This window comes from Salmo salar, chromosome ssa07 (genome assembly GCF_905237065.1).
Source record: "Salmo salar chromosome ssa07, Ssal_v3.1, whole genome shotgun sequence".
NCBI lineage: Eukaryota > Metazoa > Chordata > Actinopteri > Salmoniformes > Salmonidae > Salmo > Salmo salar.
Window position 1 is genome coordinate 47,218,153 of NC_059448.1, and position 12,657 is coordinate 47,230,809.

Genomic DNA, 12,657 nt, shown 5'->3' on the forward strand with positions numbered 1-12,657 from the left:
GAGTGGTGCTGGAAGTGGGTGACAGCTTGACACCACTGTGTCCCATTTCTCTCTCAGATGGGCCCACTCCGAACCCTGACCTCAATCTACATTTTGTTTACCCCAGCAGACTAACCATGTACTATTTGGCTGTGAGTATCCTCTGTCTCTCCTTTAACTCCACAGAACATAGTGGACGTTTTCATCCTGATCCAGGCAGTAGCCCCCTCCACCGCATTTAATCTGCATTTAAAGAGGAAAATAGAATGCAGGCATCTGTTGGGGCACCCACTCTGGGTAATAACAGGAGGACTGAGGGAGCACATGAAAGTCTAGGCCTGGTGCACAAAGAGGCCAGGGTAGAGGGGAGAGAGAGTCATTGACCCCCCCAGGCCCCCAGAGCAGAGGCTTTTACAGGGACAAGGCCAGCTTTGATCATCCAGGGGTAAGAGGCAGTGTGGGTAAGTGTGTGAGAGAGAGAGAGAGAGAGAGAGAGAGAGACAGAGAGACAGAGAGACAGAGAGACAGAGAGAGAGACAGAGACAGAGACAGAGACAGAGACAGAGACAGAGACAGAGACAGAGAGACGGACGGGGCAGCGATCTGAGGGTCTTTGTAAAGTCACAGTAATGCGCCGGCATCCATTTTGTGCCCTCGGTATTGTGAATTGGCCTCTGATGAAAGACAGTGCCAGGAAAGTGCACTTTGATAACTATCCCAATACTGTTGCCATGTAACATAATCACAGCGGCTATTACAGTCAAAATGGAGACCTGTAGACTGAAATGGAGGGATATGGAAGTGAATGGCTCTAGATAATCAACAGAGAGAGAAGATGGAGCTGTAAGAAAAGACTGATTCTGTGTGTATTCTCATGTGGCCACCATCTCAGCATGCTATGCATCTGCTATTAATACAGTGTTGATGAAGCCAGGTTGCATCACCCTTTTACTCCGACATGTAAGGGCTTGCATAATTGGTTATGGTTCAAGCTGTAGATGTCATCAATAACTCAGGCTTGTGCTGGTACTGCATTGAATGGTGTTCATCTCAATGTAGGTCAAATAGCGCTAAAAACAAGACTCATGAGACGTCTCCCCGCTGCACGTAGGTTCCACTGTTTCCTTCTGTTCCCTTCTATTACAGGGAAAAGGTTCACTCAGGTAGTCATCCAGATATGCAAATCATCCATGGATGACAGATCCTGATGCGATACGTCTGTCATCGTGCTGTATGATTTAACCGTCACAACGGTCTCTCTTCTCTAGTCAGGGGTCAGATACTAAACTACCATACACACTGCATTCCCCAGGTGCCATTGGCTCCACCCCTTCTGTCCCCATTTTAATCGCCTGTCCTTCACACATATGCATCTACATACACACAGCCTACACACAGTATGTGCACACAGCTTCAGGTTTGTTCCCGTGATGCACACAGGCAGCTGTTCTGCCATTGCCCTGTGGAGGGAGAGCAGTGAATCCATCCAGTGGACCGATCACATGCAGTTCACAGTGCACAGCCTCAGGAGGTTTAATGAGTGGAGGAGGGCCGGCACACAGCAGCAGCAGCAGCAACTCTCCTCACTGTCCGTCTCAGCTGTTCATTATGGACCTGCTGCTATGTTCCACACTGCCAAAACTCAGGATACAGTTAATTCCGTCCTCCTAGATGATTTCCCATCGGTTTAGTTTGCAGGCTACACACACGCGAACCCAGGTGCGCACTGCACGCACGCACGCACACAAACACACACACACCCCCCCCCCCCACACACACACACACACACACACACACACACACACACACACACACCCTGTGCGTACTGTGGTTAGTTAGTCACGGTTAGAAGGTTTGTTGTAAAAAGCTTTGGGATTACAGCTCCATGGTAAACAGGTTATTCTAGAGAGCAACATTGGTCTGTTTCTCCTGTATTCCTGACCACACCTGTGTGTCTATGTTCCTGCCTTCGAATGAAAACGCCACCAGAGAAATCAGCCCAATCGAAGACCCATCCTTACAAAACCCGATTGGGTCAGAGAGTGTCTCTCTTGACTCTATAAAACAACCCATTCTCCTCCGGAAAGATCAATGCAGACCAATACAAGTTAACTTTACCCCCCAAACACACGTGGACTCTTTTCCAATGCCCAGATACGGCGGTCCATGAAATTGTTCTGAGAGGCCTCAATGATTTTCCACCGGTAGTCCAATGTGATCTCCAAGTAATTGAACGTGGAAAGCATTTGACACATTTTGCATTAGGTTTTATCGTTGAATTCCATTACGGTTAATGGATAATGACCAGTAAAGATAACTTGGGGGAGAATAATTGTTAAAGGAGCCTTACACATCATTTACATAGTTTCCATAAAAGGGACATGATTATGAGAGAGAGAGTTGGTCATCTCTGTCTCAGACTTCAAGGCCAGGCATTTCAAAGTTGTGTTTCACAACTAATGTCAGTGCAGGCTGAGGAAGTTTTGTGTGAAGCAATGCAGTCACGACTGAGGGAATCCCCCCCCCTTCTTTCTCCCTGCTTTTGTCTTGCCCCTCTCTCTCAGTGGCATCCATCTCTCTTAGAGATCTTAGAGATCTACCATGCTCTCCTGCCCCAGGGGGCAGCCTGGATACTGTAAGAAAGCCTCTGGTCTGTGAGAGAATAACAATCACTTTACCTTGGATAACCCCGAGCGCATTGGCCACATTAGTGGGGGGAGAGGAAGAAATCGGAATCAGCCATCCTTGGAAAAGATGGAGGAGCCCACGCTCAAATGGCCCTCTGTCAGCCAGGCGTACTGCTCTCTCTCTCTCTCTCTCTCTCTCTCTTTCTCTCTCACTCTCACTCTCTTTCCACTCCTATGGCACTCGTATATCAGACACGACACCTGTCAACCTCCATCATGGTCATCGGTGCCCTAACAGGCCCTATCTCTGGACAGGGCTGATTAAGCTGGACCTAGAGTCCTGCAATGACAAAATGTGCGCCGGACCGAGCCATCCCACGGTGTATGAGCAGGTGACTGCCAGACCATGGGAAACAGGAGGGCTGTATTGTTCAATGACTGTGTTCCCATCGAGCCCTGGCTTGGACCACTGGAGGATGAATAAGGAAATAAGCCAGAGTCCTGCGGCCCAGGAACAATTTCCTCTCCACTGCCAGCTGGTGGACCCCATCCATCCCCACCTCCCCTCCCCTTGCTCTCTGCTTACTATGGTCCACAGGCAGGTTAGAGATGGAGCTCTATGTGACAGCCAGTTACTCTGTGAACCAACAGAAGGAAGCTGGAGGGGAGGCAGAGAAGAGGAACTTTCACCAGCCAGTGCAATTCAAACAGTGTTTTTTTGTCTTTGTTTGCTTTGTTAACTCAGATGTGGAGGTGTATTTCAGCACCCTCAATGGACAATGACTAACCTCTCTACCCTCATCTTATTAAAACACTTACAATCAGCCATTTTCACAGACCAATTCGAAAAGCCACAGGCCTTTGTATTTGTGAAAACGACTGCACTTACAAGGGATCTTTTGATCAGGGCGTTGTTGCGATTGCAGCGGGTATCTGAGGGCTGCGTCCCCACTAAAGACTCTGTCTCCAAAGTTTCTGTTGTTGTCAGAGAGAGTGAGTCACCCCCAAAGTACCTTGAGACAGGGATTAAACACGGAAGCTCGTCTTCATCACAGTAATCTTGTTTGCTCAGAGGGCAGTGTCTATAGAGGACGGAGCACAGCCACACTCACTGTCACAGGGATAAGGGTCTACCTTAGGGACGATGTGATCGCTAGCTACCTTCTTGTTCTTTAAAGGAGACGAGGCTGAACAGCGTTGGAGCTGTGTTTGTGTTTGTGTGTACACATAAAGAGCTTCTGTATGTGGTGTCGCTGCGGATCAAGGACCACTAAAATATTTACAATCACTCAAGTGGACCAATAGTACTATTCAGTACAAATGACCGCATTGAAGAGTGTTGATCACAATATTGTAAAGAAATACAAGGTCTTAAATATCCAGATATTGTAAATTCACTATTGATGGCAGCTGTTCGAATAGTTTCCATGTGCTTTGACATGGAACATGGGAGAAAAATACATGTTGATCAACACATGTCCACAGGACATGAGCCTAAAAAATCTAAACAGTAACAAAATGTAAGTGTAGAAAAATGTCTGCCAGAGTCCTGGGAGTTTACAATTTAAATTGATTGCCTGGGTTTGTACTGTAATTACTCTCACCACGAGCCGCCATCAGCCAGCAGAAGGAGCGGATTGCAAGTGTGTCACAACGGGATAGCTAATCCACAGAAATAGCCTGTTAACACGGGGTGGCATGTCTCCACCCAAGACTTATGATTCAAGCTTTGTGGGCATGCCGAGAGAGGTTGGTGGGAATAAGAGTCAGTCGGGGAGAACTGAGAGAGTTGTCAAAAAAATTATGAAAAAATACTATTCGGAGAGACAAGACTCGAAACAATAACAAAAGCCTTCTCGCTGGCTTTTGTTTGTCACCTGTTCCTCCGTCGTCGCTGCATCTCCTTTAAGCCTCGTAGCACTCTTATTTCCATCTTGATATTTCACCGGTGTTCGTGTCTACAATCAGACAGAGTACAAGCGGGGAACGAAAGAACATTATGAGCACCGTAGGTTGCTTGTGGCTGACAGCCCTTACAAACAGCCAGCGCAAGGCAGACAGACAGGCAGTCCAGTCTCCTCCTGAAATAGTTAAGGAAAAGTATGGAGGAGTGACAACGTGCTCAGTCTTTATGAGTGAGTGTAAGGTTGAAATGAGAGAAAGCAGATGGAAATCAGTATGCTGGAGAAAGTGTTGTTCCGCCTTCGTTCTTCAACGTATGGAAGGTTTCAGAGCTTCAGTAGAAAGTATTAGATGAATGCACTAACTGTTAAGTCGCTCTGGATAAGAGCGTCTGCTAAATGACCAAAAAAACTTATGCAAATGTAAAGTATGAGGGGGTGAGATTGTTCTTATCTTTGTCCTAGCTGGCTAACTATATGTCCTATATACCTACCTCTGTCAACTAACAGACCCAGGGTAATATGCTTGTGGTGTTGCACACAAAGCCCGCCAAAACAGACAACTTAACAACGTCCTTATAGCATTAGCTGTGGGAAGTTGTGGCAAAATGCCTTAAGGACAACAAAGTCAAGGTATTAGAGTGGCCATCACAAAGCCCTGACCTCAATCCTATAGAAAATGTGTGGGCAGAACTGAAAAAGCATGTGCAAGCAAGGAGGCCTACAAACCTGACTCAGTTACACCAGCTCTGTCAGGAGGAATGGGCCAAAATTCATCCAACATATTGTGGGAAGCTTGTTGAAGGCTACTCGAAACGTTTGACCCATGTTAAACAATTGAAAGGCAATTCTACCAAATACTAATTGAGTGTATGTAAACTTCTGACCCACTGGGAATGTGATGAAAGAAATAAAAGCTGAAATAAATCATTCTCTCTACTATTATTTCACATTCTTAAAATAAAGTGGTGATCCTAACTGACTTAAGACAGGGAATTTTTACTAGGATTAAATGTCAGGAATTGTGAAAAACTGAGTTTAAATGTATTTTGCTAAGTTGTATGTAAACTTCCGACTTCAACTGTAATTATACAGTAAATACTTAAGTACCTTCTCCAATCTACAGTACAGTACAGAGCCAACTACAGGTATCACTCTATAGAAATCCATTACCCCAAGTGTTCTAGTGATTGGACGTTGCTGCTTTCCACAGAACTGCCTGGTTTCACAGAATGTGCTCAGACAGGATTGTGTGATGAGACTTCTCTAGCTGTCAGGAAGGCTGTTTCTTTCACTCCAGGCTTTCTGTCAACACCAATCATCTCAGTGGGTAGACTCTGAGGCAGAGAACACCAGTATCCTGTCCTTCTTTAAGGGGAAAGAGGAGATGGGCTACGATGTTTATATGCCTGTTTTGTTGAGGCGTTGTATGGTGTCCCAGCGCATGATGAAAATACATACTAAAAGCTAGATTCATATTTGTAAAAGACAATGGCTTGGCTATTGTCAGAATCTAAATGATTAAAACTGAGCGAAAACGTGTTGGTTCTTCCCTCTATCAGGAATCAAGGTAAGACCCAAGTGCAGACTGTGTTAAGCAACAATGTTTATTGTAACCACAGGGGCAGGCAAACGACAGGTCAAGGCAGGCAAGGGTCGATAATCCAGAGCAGAGGCCAAGGTACAGGACGGCAGGCAGGCTCAGCGTCAGGCAGTGGTCAGGCGAGCGGGTACATGGTCAGGACAGGCAAAGGTCAAAAACCAGGAGGACGAGAAAAAGAGAGACTAGGGGAAACCAGAAGCTGAGACAAAATGCTGGTAGGCTTGAACAAACAAGACGAACTGGCAACAGACAGACAGAAAACACAGGTATAAATACACAGGGAATAATGGGGAAGATGGGTGACACCTGGATGGGGGTGGAGACAAGCACAAGGACAGGTGAAACAGATCATGGTGTGACACCCTCCTTGTTTTCTCCATCTGATGACATTTTCACAAACATCTCATTGTCTTCACCAACAAATATGACTTCTCATGAGATGCTTTGCCATCGTATTGCATATTGGATCCCCCTTCAGAAACGATGGGATGGTATGAGCCAATGGTCAGGTCATTACACCAGCTGACATATCTAGAGCGTTGGGTTTCTGCCTCAGTGCCTGTCAAGGGGAGCAAGGCTCTGGTGATTGGCACGGCCAAGTCCTCAAGGTCATGTTTGTTTTTACCGCTCACCCCTCACTGTAGATTACTGGGGTAATATATCTCCTGTCACCCATCCCCCCAGCACTGGTCCTTAAACCAGAACACACATCTACATATGGTTTCCACCACTTGTCTCCTTCATGTTGTAACCCAAGCCAGGGAAACAGACCAGAACACAAACCTTGTATGTATGTTTTGTCTCTAAGACATGGAAATGTAAGAGATGGAAATGTAATCTCTCCCTTTGGCATCGCACTGAGCTGAGGGTTGTGCTTGGTCGTGATTGCAGACCATAGCTCTCAGGAACCGGCCAAGGCCGCATGGGGCCTTACATTCATCACAGGGCAACGAGACGGATCGCATCATTCAACCGGCTGCCGCCCGAGACCCATTCAAAATGGCCAGCGTTAAGAGCGAATAAGCAATAAAGGGCTACCTGGTCAGAATACAGAGGAGTTCTAGCAGAGGCATCTGATATGAGGATGATGGAGATGGACTCACGTGTTCAGGCAAGCAGAGAGGTGGAGGGAGCGAGGGAGGTGGAGAGTGGTGGATACCCTAAATGGAAATGCAGGATGGAGGAATAACACGGTGAAAGGGTGGTTGGCTGTTGCAGATACTGTAGCTGACAAATTGTAGGAGTCACGAAAGCCAACGCTCATTTCCACGAAAGCGGCGGTTTGGATATCATAACGACAATGACATTGTGTTCCTATGATGGCAGTTATTTTCACACGCATCTAGCCGAGCGGTGGAAGTGGTAGCGAGCCCATTGATTTGCTCAAAACCATTGTTCTGTGATTACTTGTCACAACGCTACTGTGCTCTGTGTGTACATTGAGTAATATACACAGGAGAACAGCTGGAAACGTTGGCAGTGCTAAATCTAATGTGTGTGGTAAGGTTCAAAGCAATCCCACTAGTTACTTACTGTAGCATAGACACTCAAACAAGTGCACACACACACACACACACACACACACACACACACACACACACACACACACACACACACACACACACACACACACACACACTGCACCTATCTGGTGTATGTGACAATATATAACATTGAAAAAGGAAAAAGTACACACTCTCGAATACTGAAGAGATAAATGACTTGTGATGAGGTGTGGAGATTTCATTCATGTCCATGTATTATACCAAGCATCACCATATCATTGTCTCCTTCCACGTTCTTAGCGTGCTGTATGACACACTGACTGAGGATGGCTGTGCTGGGGTTAATATCAAGTGTTGTTGACAGAGTGGCACCAATTGTTAGGCAAATGTAATTCATGGATATGTTAACAAGAGCACGTGATTCATTCTATAGCAGGAACTTACAGCTGAAAAATGTATTTCATGGCACTGGCTACATCTATGGTAATACATAAGGCTATAATGGGATATAGCTCCATTGAGCTCCAAGTAGGGAGATGAATAATGTTATCGTGTGGGAATTCAATGGCAACTTACCCTTCTCTTGAATGTTAAGCAGGGGATGATGGGGGGGGGTTCAGGGGATCTCTTGATGACATGTTGTTTATATATAACTAACAGTACGCTTTAACTTGAAATGAAAATGACTTTCTGACAAAATTAGAAACGTGTAATATCTGAAAATGTAACTAGCCAGACTATTTTATGACTATGGATGGATGCTTCTCTGTCATGGATTCCATGGTTGCCCTTAGTTTGAAGATGTAATCCGGAGACAGGTGTTTTATACAACAGCCTTCTGTGTGTTCTCTTTTTGTCTCCGTCTGCATATTTATTTGCAATCAAACTCCAGAATTTTCTAATTCATACTCTAATTCCACCGGGCATTCCACTGATTTCAAAACTCGTTCCTCCAGAAAGTGGAAAGCAACATTTATGCAGTTCTACTAGGTGATCTTAGAAAAAAAGCTGTGTTAGAAAGGATTATCTACGTACTGACCAGCTCATGTTATAGACAGAAGCGTTCTACATGGCAGACCAACCAAAACTCATCTCTCGGCATGTCCAACCCATACATTATCTCAGCCAATCACGGCTAGTAGGAAGGTTCCTGTCTTTTTCCATGCCTAAACCAACTAGGCTCGTAATTTTACCCTAGTTTCCTGAAACGAGACACAAACTGCCTCTGAATTTTTGTGCCTTTGTGTACCTGCCAGTGCCAGCCGGAGGAAATAGCTTTTAAAGGCCCGGCAAATAGCTCCTCAATAATAATGGGGGAACGAATAGGGAATCACAAACTCCATCTCCACATCCCCACGCCGTCAAGATGGTGCAGATAGCTCTCCATCACAGCAGAACCTTGAGACGTATGCTGCAAGGACAGATCTTATTTGCATTTTTTATTTATCCATTTTGAAGTAATATATTCTGTGATTCTGTGAATCTCCATCCAGGTGTTTATTGGATATTGGTTTTGGATACATTTTAAAACCAAAATACAGTCAACCGATCACATTAGTTTCGTTTCAAACATTATTTACAATGAAATGAGACATTGAAGTAGTATTGAAAATCCTCTGCTGTGACCCTAACTAGAGATGGTCCGCACTCCTCCACATCCTCCTCCTCCTCCACGCTGGAGTGCCTTTCACACTGTAGTGGCAGGCAGCATCTGTGGGGAGGAGATCCCCAGCTGGTCCCCGTCCCTGGTCTCCAGCTCATGACTTGGTTCCACCGGCTTCTAAATGAACACGACCAATCAGCTGTGCAAGCGCTCCATCGATAATGGATCCCTGCCACCCCCCACATTGACACACACACACGCACACAAACACAACTGAGCTGATGGAAAAATCAACTGGGTGAAATGACATTGGTTCACTTCACCTTGCCTTGGTTCTGGATACTGCCATTTGAGCCCATTGCAGTACACATTGATTGGCTGGAAGAATTGAAATGCAAATGCTATTGGTCTTGTGCGCCTGGCTTATAAAGTACTCTTAAAAGAAAATGGCTACTCTCAAGAACACAATATGTTATGAATCGATACATAGAATAGCAAAATATCTGACTGGGCTAGTTTAAAATGTCTCTTGAAAACAGTAACCGACCTGCAGTAACTAGTCTCAATTCAGTTCTATGAACTTTGCATACTTTTTGTTGTTCCACATTAACATGCTCCGTCTGTCTCTTCCTCAGCTGTGAACTATCTCGACTGCGTGCAACTCCTGTGTAAAGAAGAAGAAGCAGCATTGGAAGACCCCCTAGCAGCAGACACCGTTGAGTTAAAGGTTAGTCTCTGTTTCCCTCGTCCTCCAAGACAGGCAAACAAAACAGACACCCTGTCTCAGTGGAAATGCCACAGGTCCACAGAGCCACTCTGGCTATTCACTGTCTCAGACCCCAAGGATCTCCAACCCCCATGGGCAAATAACCTAAGTCCCCTGGTTCCTTATCCTTAAATGCCAATGACCACAGGGGGCAATCCCAAAAAGAAGAAGAATTCCACAGAGATTTGTTTCACAATGTACAATGACTAATGCTAATTTGTATTCCGCACATTTTGTGTATACATGCATTAAACAACTCATAGAGGCCACCAAGAAACACTTCTAATAGAAAAGACACATCAAACAGTGGTACGCAGCACTGAAAGCCTCATTAGTACTGTAGAGTAAGATATGTGATGCTACAGTCTCTGGCCACCATAGCTCATTCATGGATTAAAGACTTGGACTAATAAACTATTGATTTGACCTATTAGAGCAGGAAAGGCACAAACATACTATATACATTAGGCTATAATGTAAAGAGCTCCAAATAGGAAGATGAATCATGTTATCGTGTGGGAATCCAATGGCAAACACTGTAGTCCTTATCTTGAATGTAAGTGGGGGGTGGGGGGTGGGGTGCGGGGGTGGGGGGGGGTTCAGGGGTTCTGTTGATCTCATGTTGTTTATATTAATTCCTGCACACTACTGCACACATTTGAATGTCATGCTGTGGCAAACAATAACAACCAGAGCCACATTTTCAGATCCAACAACATACGTGATAATCCTCTCTCTCAAGCTAGGGGAGACTGAGCTTGAGTGGCCAAGGGCACAACATGGCAACCAAGGTCATCATAAACGGCAAACACAAATATGAGGATACCACACACTGTTGATTCACGTCGTATTTGAATAAATTGCAGGAAAACAAATGAAGAGTGAAAAAAACAATTAAGATGAAGGATTAAGGGAGTTTTATCATCTCACACAAGGTTTCAAATATGGCTTTGGAAGGAATTAATGAATTCTGATTAAACCAGTGTTAATATAAGCCAGGCAGATTATATGGAGTCTTACCCTGGTGTAAGTTTAACCAATAGGGAACTCTGTCCTGGTCCTCTGTTCACAAACCGTATTTTCTCCCTCCCTCCCTCGCACTACACTACCCAATACCACTCTACTATAACAACATGTACATCCAGCTGGCGAGACAGGTGCAGTGGGTTGAGTAGCCATTTGCTGAGGCGTTGTGGCTGATTCAGGCCTTGTTAAATTCCATTTTGTTTGTGAGCGGTGCTGAGCGTGGCCTCCTCTGGGCGTATAAGGGCAGACTCCGAAGCCACCGCACCGACTGGGGACCGAGGGGAGCGGTCCCAATTTTTCATCCTTATTACCCATGACATATCCAAAGTGGCAGAGTGCGGCCCATGGAGATATAGAGAGAAAGAGAAAGAGGGAGAGAGGGGAAAAGATAGAGGTGGGCACCTCAGATGAACCAGGAAGTCTGTCTCCTATCCCCCCTCCCCCCCATGAACCTCTGAGCAGGGCCCCAATCTGCCTGGATAAAACAATGCAATACAATGTCGGTGATTAGGGCAGACGAGGCTAAAGTAAAGGAGTCCCGGCCGGGTTCCCACCTCTCTCTCTCCAGTCTAACTCACTTGTCTCAGTAGCTCTGCTGCGAAGGGGGACGACGAACAGAGCATGAAGCTCGCTCTTTTACTCTGTCTAGCTATCTCAACGACGAGGCTAAATGAAGAAGTTACTTAACCCTGGAATGGCAATGGGGTTCTAGTCAAGGGCATCTACAAGGTGACTTCCATATGGAAGAAGAGGTAGTTGGACGGGGTGGGTGTCTTGCCTTCAGCCACGTGACATGATTGGAGGTGGTTTTCTTCACTGAAGAAAACCCCCTCTTCTCCTCTGCTCTCCTTCCCACGGCGGAGATTAAGATCGCTTGTTGTAATTATTGCTCCTTGAGGCAGCCTAATTCTGCCAAGGAGATAGCATCACACCAGTCAGGTGCTTCAGAGGGGATCTGGCAACCAGCTGCTGTCGTCCTCTGTGTGTTCCGAACGGCATTGTTTTGTGATACATGTCTGTTGATCGACTGACTTCGCTGGCTTCTGCCAATCCCCCGTCTGTCTCCAGATTCGCTCTACTTCACTAACCACATTATAGGAAAAAATAAGGGGGGGGGGGGAAATCACACGCAAAAGCTAAAAACCCTGAGGTGTCTGGGATTTTTGCCACCTGACGTACTGCGTACAGCATCACTTATCCGCCACCACAGTCCCATGAAACATCTGTCTTAGACACACCGGGAGCCTGGACCGCCTCCCATCCAAACACAGGTGTTTGACACGCACATTCAGCTCTGCCCAATGAGCAGCCATCTTTAACCGTGAGGAGCAGTAATGTAAGGGTATGAGAGAACACCAATTAACGGGACAATATGCATACATTCAGAAACCTTCACAGGTGTGCGATATGTCATATAGTATATGCATTACAGGAGAAAAATGGGCAGAACAGTTTTTGATTTTCAGGTGATTCATGTTCAAGCAAGCAGTATCGTCACTAGCGAACTGCTGTTATGGTTGTGCCATTGAACGTTACAGTGATGACACTGAGAGTTATGGTGGTGACGTTGAGCGTAATGGCGGTGACATTGAGTTACCGTGGTGACATTGAGAGTTACGGTGGTGACATTGACAGTTATCGGTGGTG

At 45.7% G+C, this 12,657-nt stretch overlaps 1 protein-coding gene across 3 annotated transcripts in view; it reads left to right on the plus strand.

The window, feature by feature from the left end:
* The window catches only part of LOC106609413 (synaptotagmin-1), a 230,959-nt gene that overhangs the window by 86,247 nt on the left and 132,055 nt on the right, over positions 1–12,657 (plus strand). For all 3 annotated transcript variants that reach the window (XM_014208212.2, XM_014208215.2, XM_014208213.2), the window contains exon 3: positions 9,854–9,945. The gene's annotated coding sequence lies outside the window, so the exon portion shown is untranslated. The remainder of the gene's footprint in view (positions 1–9,853; positions 9,946–12,657) is intronic.